Here is a 13,177-nt window from a genome sequence, read left to right as displayed (position 1 = left end):
CAAGATCAGATATAAAATCCTGTGAAACTTCAGGGGCCATCTCTGAATGACACTTCACAGAGAAAGAAAAATCTTGCAGTTTGTCTTGGGTCCCAGCATGGTAGTCCATTGTAGTAGATTGTTCAAAGGCAAAGGCACTAAAACAGAAACTGTGGCTTAGGCTGCTGTTGCCCACTCTGCTTTGGATTTAGCATTGCAAGTTTAAGTCATTGTCAGGGCAAGGTGAGAAACAGCCATAGTAAAATATTCGTATGAACAGTAAGATGTTCTTTTATTCTGAAATTCAACTAAGAATCAGTAATAATCACAGCACCTTATGCTACTTTATAGATTGAATATCACATACTCTTGCTAGTTCAGTATTTTCCTCCTTTTCTGTAAACTTATAGTTATTCATTTCTATAATCTGATATGGATGAAGAGTTCATATAAATGTGTGGATTTTCTTCTCCTTCTGTGCATTTCAGAGATGATGCTTTATTGAAATTGGTAAGGCTTGTAATGCTGAATGCTTCTGGGTTGGATCCTGGATGGTAGGAAAACTTGGTCCATGTGTTTTACAACAGTTTCAGTTCCTCAGGTTGGTTTCTGTGCTCATTTGTTAAACCAAAAGGCAATGTGGGATCCCCTGCCTCTCTTGGCTCAGAGACCAGTGCACTGGGAGAAAGAATGCATCAAAACCTGTCTGAGGTGCTGGACTTCACGTAGCTTGATGGGAACTGAGCAAGCCAGGAATGATAGGGATTCAAGTCTGAGTTTGCAGAGATAAGCCTTCTCAAGTTCTTTGCTTGAATAGATTCCTATTTTAAGCTCCTGCCAAAATAATCTCTGGTATTTCCATTGTCTTCTGTGTACTTCAAGGTGTACTTATATGCTTTGGGTTGGAACTGAAAGTCCTTAGAGTGCCCAGCATGATAGTTTAAAAAGTGTTACCTGTAAATGTGGTCACTGAATTGAGGGTACTTCACCACCAGGAGGCATTCAGCACCTACTGGGCAGTAGATACCAATTCCTGGAGATAGCAAAATAATCAATTCAAAAAATATGACTTCCACATTTTATTTATTATGATGTTTTGGGTAAGGCTGTACTTTCTTATGCTCTAAGGATAACACTAAATTAACTTATAAAATGTGATCACAGTTCCTGTAATGCAAAAATGTCATGACTACGTGCACAAACACATCCCTAAGTAGGTTCTCATTACTGACATAATGTATCAGTGGGAATTGGAATAGCAAAGTTGTGTAGTAGATGATGCCATCTTTAATTATGTGACAATTGCTAAGTGGAGTTTGCTGGTGTCTTAAGTAAAAATAAGTGAGTCCAAAGAACAATATATTGTTGCTTAAAAATGTATAATCCTGTGTAACCTATAGGTATAGTGCAATAGCTAAAGGAAGATGTTCCAGCAGCTAATTAACGAGAATCTTAAAACCCGTCTGTAAACAAAAGTAATTGATTGTTGGTGCAAGTCATGGATAATTTTTGCTTGTGATGAAGTAAAAATTTGTGATCTCCTTATGAAGGTGGACCTGCACACTGTCCTTTATTTTGTATGGTAAACAGAGTTTAAAACAAATAATAAAAATAAAGCATCCCACCTGCCTTCCCAAATAAGCAGATACATCTCAGGTAGAAGAAATGAGGTGTGGTGGTTTATTTCAAAGTTACAGATGAGAGTATTTCCAAATTGTATTATGTTTTATTTCACAATTAAAATTTTAGAAGTGGAATGCTTTAAGGTCATGTAGACTTTCTTCAGTTCTCAGCTGCAGTCTTTCTTCTGCAGAGCTGGTAAATTTTGCTCTTTATTTGTCAGCATTTTTAATTAGCCAGAGAACTTCATTATTTTCAGACGTTAGAAGGGTGAGTTAGACTGCCTGATGTTATGTACACAGACCTACTGGGGCTGCTTTAAGATGAGTGTATGCTCAGCCTCTGCTTGGTCGAGCACTTCTGTTCTGTGTTCCATTCAGTGAGGTACTTGGAGGCTTAGAACTGAAGACCAGCAGCAGCAGGACATAAGATCTCTTGCAAATGGTGTTCTTATGCAGATCTTGCTAAGTCAAGGTGAACACTAGAAAACTGGAGGTTTTCTGTATTGAGTTGTGGGGAGAAGGGAAGGAAAGATGCCAGTTCTACAGGAAAAAGCCTGAGATAACTGTTCTGGAATATTCTTGTTCTTACAGTATAGGAAGTAAGAATGTTTTAGCTTACATATATATATCTGTTATTTCACTTACTGAACGTTTATGGTGGCTCACATAAAATAAGCTTCCACGGGAAAATATACTTTTAAATTTATAATATAAAGCTTTTCTGCTGTAAATAGCAGTACTTTCTGCTGTAAAAGCAGTACTAGTAAATACTAGTATTTACTAGTATTTCACTAGTAAATGAAATTATACTGGTGTTGGTCTTACAGATTACTTGCATCAATAAGCTAATTAAAAAGGCACATACATTGGTATGACTTCTTAAAAACCTTCAAATTAAGTAGTTGAATAATTTCTGTCTTGAATGAACACCTGAAAATTGTGTGAGAAGGGAAATCAGCATGAAAGTGATATTTCTTAGAGTGAAAAATTGTGTTTAAGGTTATCATTTTCTCCTTTGTCTCAAATTGTTCAATTAAGTCTCTCAATTATTTTCAAGTATAAAACACCTAATTAAAATATTTTTTAAATTTTAATTTTCATAATGAGGTCATGAGATTGTAGCTAAATAAGGATTGCTGCTTGTCTCCTGTGCTACTTTTGTCTTAATACTGTCCTGCAGTGGCTTTAGCAGCATGCAGGGACTGTTGTGTAACAGTTGTCTTCCTGATGTTCTTCTAACAGTTGTCTTCTATGACAAAACTAAATGAGAAATGGCTGACCTGCTTTGAACTCTGCTTTGAATGTTGCAGATCAGCTTTTAAGCAATGTTAAAAGCGATGTTGTTGTTTACTATATTTAAAGTGTTTGTTTTATGTTCTTCTGCTTTAAAATGAATCACAGGGGGGGCGGGGAGGGGGAAGGCCTCATCCAAATACTACTATACAAACACCTGAGTGTGAGATTTCTGAAGTCTGTGTACTTAGGTTGTAGTGTTGAATAATATTGTGCAGTTTCATGTTGTCCACAAGTCCAATCTAGTACTAGTACAAAAAATATGAGCTATTATATCAATCAGATGCAACTCTGCAATTACTTTTTTTTTAAACTGGATTGGTACAGATGTCTAAAATCTGAAGTGTAGAAATGTGCTCAGTGTAGCAGTAGGCTGTAATTCAAGTACCTAAAATGCTGGGGAGAGGTGACCTTGATAGTGTGTGAGGTGGGACATACAGAAATGTAGGCTACTGGACTCACATTTATACTAATGAAGTCATCAGTATCATTCCCAATAAATTCATAACAGTAATGTTTAAAAACCTATGTTACTTGTATCATGCTATTGATTTATTGATTGAAAGGAAAGGTGGGGTTTTTTGAATTGATTGTATGACTCAAGGCATTTCCAGCTTTATTTCAGTGGGATGGCCCTGAGCTCTGGAGTTGTAGGCAAGTACATAGCTTTAGGTTCCTTGGGTCCAGAAGTTCATAACTTGTTCTTACCAAAGCAAACTTCATTCCATTTTCATGAATCTAGAATCTGATCAGGTACATCCAAAAAAGCTCACTTAAATTTGTAATAGCATTTATTTAGCTGTGGAATACTTTGTTTTTTTTCATTTATTTTTAGACAATACTTCATTTAAAACACATTTGGAATCAGGTTTTGCCTCAACAGGGTGGACTGTTAGCTTTAGACATTTGCAAACTGGCTCGACCAGTGCTAACTTCTGTGGGTGTTTATCAGGGTTTAGGGGAAACAGGAGGAAATGCCATCTCTGCTAGCTCTTCTAGAGCTGCTTGCTGATCTGTAGCTTAATGAAGAGAGGAATGAGATGGGGAACCTTCTGGGGTGATAGATGGAACAAACGTTTTTTGTGTTAGCACATATGTAGGGCAAGAATAGACTGGTGGAGCACAGAGCATTTTCTTACTGGTTTCCTAAGTGACTGCTATTATGTTTCATTTGTTTTGGAAACATGCTGTATATTTCAGACTTAACTGTATGTTTCTGTTGGTTTGTGTCAGAACTATAAGTCAATTCAAATGACCTTTCCATTACTGAATGTAATATGCTCTCCAAGGATGAGTGTTGCAAGCATTCCAACACAGTTTTCTTCCATTAAAAATCTCTTATAGAATATCAGACTGCTGTGCTAACAACATTCAAGAAATCTGATGCTTTCATACAGATGAAAGAACAATAAAACTAAATTTATCTTGTACCTCACCCCCATTTCTTGTCTCCTTGTTGCTGCTGGCATAAGCCTTAATGCCAAATTCGGTCCTTTTGGGAAGCTGTAGAAAGTGCAGTGACAGACCCTGTCTGCCTTGCGTGCACCCCTGCTGTAACTACTGGCTCTGCTTCTCAGTACTGAAACCGCAGGGCAGCTCCTGGGCCTGCCCTGCTGCAGCACCCACGGGAGGATTGCTCTGTGCCCGTGGGGTGTTTTTGCAGCTGGAGGTGTGGCAGGGCCCCCAGGACACCTGGGAGAAGCAGTGAGGAGTCAGGCTCTGTGCCTCGGGATCCATCGCGTTCGGCCCAGCATAATCTGGTTTGTTTTATTAGCTTTCTGTTAGGGATGTGGAATAGAGAGCATTTGGAAGTAACTTGACATCCACTAAAATAAATGTTCTTTTCTGTTTATTCCTTGGCTTGCATTCAAAAATTAAATGGTAATGCATTAAGAGTCTAAAGCTTTGTCTTACTAAGTCTTTAATTGAACACAGTTCAAAAACAAAAGCAAACCTTCATTTTTTTATTGCACTAAGAAGAAATAATGATTTTTTTAAAGCTGACTATACTTAGCATTGCATGTGAATCTGACATCTCACTATGTGATTTCACTTCTTTACTGAAAAAATTAGCTACTCACCAACTGACAGACGGGTTAAACTTTATAAAGCTGAAACAAATTCCAGACACATAATATAGCTTTTTAAGATATCTTCATTCACAATGCAGCCTATAAACCATAAGCTTGCTGGATAGGTATTGACTGTTTTGGATTTCTTGTTTCATGTTGTCTGTTATGTATTAAAAGAGAAACCACAGCTAAGGAATCCTTAGTGCCAGCAGCCTGGCTTGCCAGAGGAGTGAGGAAGGGCAGAATGTTGCCACAAAGGCAAGGCATCTGCTATGGGAAGAGACAGACAGGGGTGAGGGAATGGGAGCACACAGGAAAGAGCAAGGGGGTTCCTCCATCCTGTCTGCATCTTTCAGTGGTGTAGAAGTTTCTTTTGACGCAGGGAGGAATGGATTGAGTTTTGGATTAAAAAGCCTCAGTGATGACAGGGAGTGAAAGGAGCAGGCAAACTTGTGCCTCCAAGAGCAGGAGATGGGAGCAGAACAATTAACAAACAAAATGTGCAAAAGCAGCAGAATACCAGACTCGCTCAGCTGCTGTTTTAACTTTCCCAGAAATGTTGAGATGGATGTTCCGGAGCTTGGCTCCCTCCTGTCTGTGCTCAAGGCTGCTCTGTCCTGAGGCCAGGCGCGTTCAAAGGCGGCCCCTGCTCCTGCAGGGGAGCAGCGCTGGCAGCCAAACCGCATCCTCCTGCGGGGCAGTGCAGGGCGGCCGGAGGGGCTGAGCACTGCACCCAGCCGCGGGTGTGCCCGGTGAGGGGAGCTGTAAGCAGGCAGCAGCAGGAGGGTGGCAGAAGCATGGCCCTCGTTCCAGGCCTGAACTGCCACCAGCGATCTCCCCAGCTGTGCTTTTGTGATGCAGGTAGCTGCTAAGCCTGTATCTGTGCTATAAACTGCAAGTGTTTATAAAGGCTTTTAAATAGTGTTTCCAAGAATATAAATTTTAAAACCTATTAACTGGCTAACGCTCTTGTTTCTCTTTGTGCAATGGTTTGATTTCACAGCACTGAGAAACAAAGGCTTTCAGCTTGTTCCTGCATTCACACGCTAGCTAGTCCTATGTGTGCCTCCAGAAGCATCTGCACTGCAGGAAGGTTCCCAACGTGCACAGTTCAGCGTGGCTCTCCAGAGGCACGCAGCATGCTGAAGGAACGAGACACCCACACATCTGTGAGCTTTGCAAAGAGGCTGGGCCAAAACAGCGCAACTGCTGTCCTAATGTCAGCAGGCAGCAGGAGCGTCTGTGTATTAAATGCCTGGCAACCCTTTATTTTGCACTCCTTTCACACAACAGGCTTTAAGCTTTGGATAATAAAGTAAATAACATTATACTTAATCCTATTGCAGTAGTAATCAACAGTAAAGTCTGTAACATCACTAGGAGTAGGAATGGACTTACTGCTTTACTTCTGAATGAATAGCACTTTGTTCTGTTATCACCTCCCTCCCCCTTCCCTAATAACCCTTCCGTAAAAGATGAACATGGTTCTTAATTACAGGTTCCTTTTGTTTCTTAGCATTCTGTGACTAACCCATTTTTTCTTTTTACTTTGGCATGCTGATGAAATGCAAAATGAAAATAAAAAAATAGAAATTGTATGATGGTTACAGACTCTACATAGATTATGGAACCCTACAATTAAAAAATATATACTTGTATTATCTTAAATATAGTTTGCAGCTTGTGTTTCTGAAACAACTCTTTTTCTCCTACGCTTTGCTGTATGTCCCACTCAAGGCAGGACATCAGTGCTGATGCCAGCTAGTGAGAGATTTTATTTCACCTGACTAGTAAAGGTTCCTTATTGGGGCTGTCTGTAGGAGGTATGGGAGGTGTCTTTTTCCCCTAAGAACTCCCCTGCATGTCCCAGGCTTTCTGCTCACTGTCGAAGCAGTGCTGCACTGAATGATGGCTGCCGGGGGCTCCTGTGCTCAGCGGTGGCTGCCAGGTCATGGAGCAGTGTCCCCAGCCCTGCATAGGACCAAAGCCCAGTGGGCTGTGGGGTATGAGCCATGGTTTAACCTCAGGTATCTGGTCCCCACTCGCACTGCCCCAGCTCTGCTGAGCGTCCTGGCATACGGCACTCCTGGGCTCTCAGCTGGGGCCCCGGAGCTGTGGCCTCGCTGGGGACAGGTCCTGGGCAGGGCACCTCCAGAAGGCAGCGTGGGACTGGCCTGGAGCTGGGTGCCAAGCTCAGAGGGAGCAGGCACTGGCAGCACATCCAGTCACCGTGCTCTGACACCGGCTCTGTCACATCGTGGCCTCTCTGTGGTTTTCCCCAACAGAGGAGGGTTATCAGACATGCTCATTTCATCTGACCATGAGGAGGTACCTATAGGTAAAATACATCACTGCTATAAAAATAACCTTAATTTTAGGTCAGGATGTTGGCAATACTCTGTTCTTGAATGACAGAAACAAGTGACTGTGGGTAGTTGGACCAGTAATGATTTTAATGTAATTCTTGGGTAAAACTTCCTTAGACAGTGAACCTTGGCTGAAAGCTTTACATTAAAAGCTATTAACTCTCTATTAAAAACTAGTAAATGTGTTTGCTTTCCACAACAGTAAGCTTAAAACTAATTTTTATACGAAGAAAATTGTTGACTCAAGTGGAAAGGAATGTGCCCTTAATTCTTTCAGCAGTTCTTAAACCACATGCTCGACAGCTCTGTTAGGAAATCTGAGCAATGTTTCTCTTATTTCTACAACAATGTTTGCCTCTAATTTTCATGCTTTCCAGCATTTTCAGTGGTATGAGGATAAAATGTCCCTCCTCCCCATGCTGTCTTAGTGCTGATGATACTTGGATAGTATAATTGGACAAATTATTTCCAAAGCAAGCTTAGCTCTCTGTAACATGATATAACATGGGCTTGTATAGAAATTACAAACTGGAAACTGGTTGTCATAAACTGTTCTTCATCAAAAAGCCCATACGACGTTCCTTTGTCATGCTGAACTACTCCTCCGTCAACCAAAAGCCAATGCTAATTTATGAAGTGAAACATTTAACCCTGGCTGAAGTTTAAACACTTTCCAGTGTATTTATAAAGTCTTGTTTCTGTTCAAAGCATTTGAAAAAACCAAATCTGTAAATACCAGATTTACTTCTAGTAAATATTGCATTTAGTCACAGAAGACTTTCATCTTAATTTGAGAATGTTTTGCACATTTTTCTTTAGTTTTGTAACAGAGGCACTAGCTACCCATAAGAAACACCAAGTTTGTTGTTTTAAAGCAACTTCACTATTCTTTTCTCTGTGCTTTGAGTTGTATTTGATACAGGACAGAACTACTTCAAGGATGAACACTTATCTCTTTTTCTCCCTTCAAGCAGAGGCCATGTCCCCTAGAGCTGCTGAGGAAGGCAACATTTACTCATTTAACACTGAAAGCAGAGAATAGGTGAAATAACCTGTGGCTGCACCCTGCCAAAATATCAGTTTCCTACATTTGAACTGAAGTGCTCTTTTCACAAAATCACTGACTGGCTGAGGTTGGCAAGGACCTCTGGGGTCCGTCTTACCCTGCTCCAGCAGGGCCACCCAGAGCAGGGCCCAGGGCCATGTCCAGGTGGCTTCAGAAGGTCCCTGTCCCCAAAGAGGAGACCCCAACACCATGTGGGCAACCTGAGCCCATGCACAGGGCCATTGCAGTAAAGTTTTTCCTCATGTTGAGGCAGCCTTCTGTATTTTCGTTTGTCTGTTGTCCTGAGAAGCGTCTGGCTCCATCCTGTCTTCACCCTCCCTAGAGGTATTTATACACAGCACTAAGATCCCACCAAGCCTTCTTTTCTCCTGGCTGAACAGTCCCAGCTCTCTCAGCCTTTTGTCATAGCAGGCATACTCTAATCTAGCTCTGTCTTATACTGGGGGTGCTTCGAGCTGGAACCAGCACTTCAAGTATGGCCTCACCAGTGCTCAGCAGAAGGGAAGGATCACCTCAACCTGATGGCAGGGCTTTTAATGCAGCCCAGGATGCTATTGGCCTCCTTTGCTGCGGGGACATAGGGCATACTGCCTTCCTTTTCTTGAAGATACTTTCTTCCAGAACTTTTTTCGCTAAAAGAAAAAAATAAACAACTTGGCTTTTTTTTTTTTTTTTTTTTTTTTTTTTAAATGCAATACACTTTTGAATCCTGCAAAAATAAAACATGCTGCACAAACCACTTTCTGACGTTGAGATTAGGCAGGATCAGAGAGTCACTGTCTGGAAGTACTTAGATTATAAATTCACATGCTTTTGGCTTCTAGCATGCTTTATCAGCTGTGTGTTTAGCAGATAACCTTTTGCTTTGTTCTGGTTTTGTTTACAATGTGAAGTCCAAAGTGACTTCACAAAAACAGTGTTAAACAGTTATGAGAGCAAAGTCATGCACATTGGACTAAACGGAAAACTTCCATGCTATGTTCATCTTGTAATAGCCTTAAGAATAAAAAAGACCATTCTAATTTGGTTTCTGTGTTGGCCCCGGGGCAGTATCAAATGTCTGACTCTTTCACCCAGTGCAGCAGCATCGGGGGCTTAATTTGGGGTGCTAGTGCAGAGGGGGTGAGTGCTGCAGGCTGGCTGCACAGTGTGCTGCCTCTGAATGAAAGAGGCAGTTGGAGATGAGGTGGTGGAGCTTCTGGGGGCCCCCCAGCCCTTGCGGGAGTTCCTCCCAGTGTTGTGCTGCCCCGAGAAAGCTGCTACAGTCAAAGTTGGGCTTTGACCTCAGAGCACCAGCCCCGAGGCTGCAGCTGTTCCCTTCTGCCCAGGCCTGCAGCCACGCTCGTTCATGGCAGCTGGTTTTGATATCCAACCGCTGTTTTACCAGGAAAAGCACTCCCAGGGGAAGGCAGAGCCTGACAGGCAGCCCCAGCAGCAGGGAGCACAGCGGTGACCCCCAGCGCAGGAAACTGTCAGAAGCATGAGGCAGGTGTTCACAAAACACATGGCCGAGAGCACACACCGCACTGTAAATGTACCTGTGTTTCCCTGTAGCTGATGTCTCCGTATTTCCCTGGTCTGGACACCTCTGAGCAAGCTAGTCTTGCTGGTAGAAGAAGAAGAGGAAGTGTTGAGTGTGTGAGTATTGGAAGATGTCTTTCATGCACATCACTGCGTGAGTTTAGCTGCTGGCAGGGAACAGGTTTGTGGTTTTTTTTTTTTTTTTGTACCTACATTATTATATGTCTTCAAATAGAGATTTGATTTCACAGCAGATGAGATTCTTGCCTGGTTTTGGCAGGAGGACTCTACTCTCCAATGTAGCACAGCTTTTATCAAAGCTTTTGTTTTGTAGACTACTTGGATTTTGTGATGGAAATATTTCTAAAATTCATGTAATCTTTTTCAGAACTCTTCAATGAAAAATGGTTAGAAACTTGCTTTACAACAAATGTAGAAGTTGAATGCAATTATTTGCTCAATCCAAACCAAATCTTTTTTACTGTCATATTGAAAAATGTGCAGAACTGCAACAATCCGTGATTTGGATTGCTTTTGTGCCAAGCCCTGTGAAGCTCAGGTTGCCTCCAAGGCAGGCAAGTGGGAATACAATCATTCCCATGCAGGCTGCTCTGAGCAAAGAGATGCACTCTGCTTGTTCTCACCCATCTCTACTACAAAAAGTATAAGAAACATCTGGCAGAGAGGCCAGATGGATCAAATCTTGCAAATACAGATGCTTTGGAAAGTAGTGTAAAAATATCGACCTTATGTTTTCTTTATTATTCAAACATATTACATTTTCCCTTACGCTGAGCCTCTGCTTTGTGGGACATTCTTTTACGGATGTTTTTTTGCTAGTGTTGGCTTTTCCCTTTCCCCTCAATTTTGGTTCAAGTTTTCTAAAACAGAGTAAGGATGCCATATGCTTCTTCCACTGTTTCTGTAGACTGGGAATTTGTCCCAGTGTCTGTCGTCCATAGTGCTAGAGATAAATTTTGTGCTTGCAGAATCATAGCATTGGATCCATGAGCTTTACCTGCTTTTGGCACACTGAAGAGGCAGAACTAACCTGTCCCTTTACCAATTCCCAGATTAGACAGAAGTCCAACCATTATGAATTTGCAGAAATGGCAGGGACACATACAAGCCACTGGGGAGACCAGTTCTGGATAAAATAAGCTCTCTGCTTTAGGCTTCCTTCTTGAATTAGGAGAACGTGTGTCCTGTAGTGAGTGTGGCAGCTCTTCAGCTGCAAGCTGGTCCTGCCTGCCTTTTCGTGTCCCTGCTCTGCCACCCTCCCAGCAGCTTGACAGGGAACGTTTCTGAAAGCGCTAACCTCCCCGTGTAAATCTGACCTTACTTGCAGTGCATCTTATGGTCCTCATTAGAAAGCTGAAGTGTAAAATCTGTTTTGTCTTGCACTATTTTCCCCTAATTTGCCATCTCAGCTGTCTGTTACAGCTGCTGAGAGTTGTTTCATGTGTGGCTGCTGCAGTCATGTAGCAGTAATGACTTTGTAATTAAAGTCTTGCAACTGTAGAAATAACTGCAAGACTTCCTGGAAGATAACACAGCCAGAAATGCTAGTGAGGGCTATGCTTTGCGTTTTCCAGTGGCAACATTTACAAATGCTTTGTCTGCAGTTACTTTGTGGACAGAAAGAGATGACCCCAACACCTACAAAGACTACGGAATTATGCTTCAAATCCACTGTATCAACAGCCATAACGGGAGTGCCATTCCAGAAGGAAGGGCTGTGAGGGGGCCAGAAGGAAGAGTAGTGCATCAATGGCCAGCAGTGGGTGACCCTTGTCACCAGGCTGAAACCTTCCAGGCAAATGGGCTTGTTTGACCTGCAGACTAGAGATGTTCCCCTACCTGCAGGCATCACATAGCTTAAATGGTTGCAGTGATACCGTGAACAAGAGGAAAAATGGCTAATTCTCAGCGTGCTCATTGCAAAAAATTATTCAGCTGCTTCCACAGACGAGTGTGTGGGCAGTGTTCCCGTACTGAAGGGTGTTCCACTGAGACAAAATATTCGGCCTGGGTGTGTTGTCCACTAGAGGATTTGATTACATTTGGTTTTGTAACTGACACAACAGGGTAGTTCTGAAGGGACAAAATAACAAAACTGGTATCAATTTAGTGGTCCTGGGAGGAAAAAAGTAGAATCAAAGTATGAGGATGTGACTCCTCCAAGCCTTCAAGTGTTCGTCTCATATGCTTCAGACTAATGAAGAGCAGAAGATATTAATGCACAAAAGTGTATGAGGTGACTCCTCTATTTTTCTAAGTCATTATAGACGGGACAGTTGGGCGATAGTGAGGCTGGAGCTGTGTGACTTACTGGCTCAGCTGAGCCCACACGTGGGCTGTGGCTGGGGACTTCGAAGTGACCCGGGCTGTGGGGGAAGAGCCCTGTGGGCCGGGTTCCCGGGAGCTGTCACTGCATGTGCCTCGCCTGTTGTGCATGCTTTTCAGGCAGGAGTCTGAGTAAGAAATGTTTATGAAAATAAATGGGGATTTTGAAATGACTTTCAAGACTGTTAGTATTTAAAATTACATGACTATTAGCAATAAAGTATAAAAAATAAGTATTGTGACAGTGTAGAAATTACTTATTTAAAAAGGACAGTGCTTCAAGTGAGACTTGTGTTTTCTTTGAGAATTGTGCTAATTTTTTTTTCCAGTTTTTCTATAGATCCACACCATGTCCATTTGTCACTATAGTTGTGTATTTTAAGCTCAGCCTTTCTCCCATTAGATTTCTTTGTTTTGTATGCAGTGTGTAAGGTGGGTGACATTTATCCAGCTCATCAGAACTGGTGTACGTGATGGTTTATTGAAAATCTTAGTTTAATAGGCAGAATCAGATTCGGCTTTCTTTCAGAACCATACCGTCTTACACTTTATGCTGTTCAAGAGGAAAGCATGGTTGATCTGTGCAGTTAAGGAGTTCAAGGATAGTTGGTAAGGAACTGTTTGAATGTGCAAATATCTGATTTTTATGTGCACCTACCCTAAAAGCACTATCTGTGTGCCCAAGTCAGGCACACAAGTACAAAGATTTTTGCACTGCATGTTTTGCAAGTTTGTTCCTTCAAATGATGTGTGCTCAGTAGCTCTGTGGTGTCCTGTGGGATGCCTGCACAGCATGAATGTTTCAGCTTTGTTTCCGTTCTGAACTGACTTCACAAGTGAATGTGGAAATTTCCACTGTCTTTCTGGACGTACACGCTGTTCTTTGTTACGTTTCTATTCACCAATACTATG

Source organism: Netta rufina (assembly GCF_964035555.1).
Source record: "Netta rufina genome assembly, chromosome: 9".
Lineage (NCBI taxonomy): Eukaryota > Metazoa > Chordata > Aves > Anseriformes > Anatidae > Netta > Netta rufina.
This window is presented reverse-complemented; position numbering follows the sequence as displayed.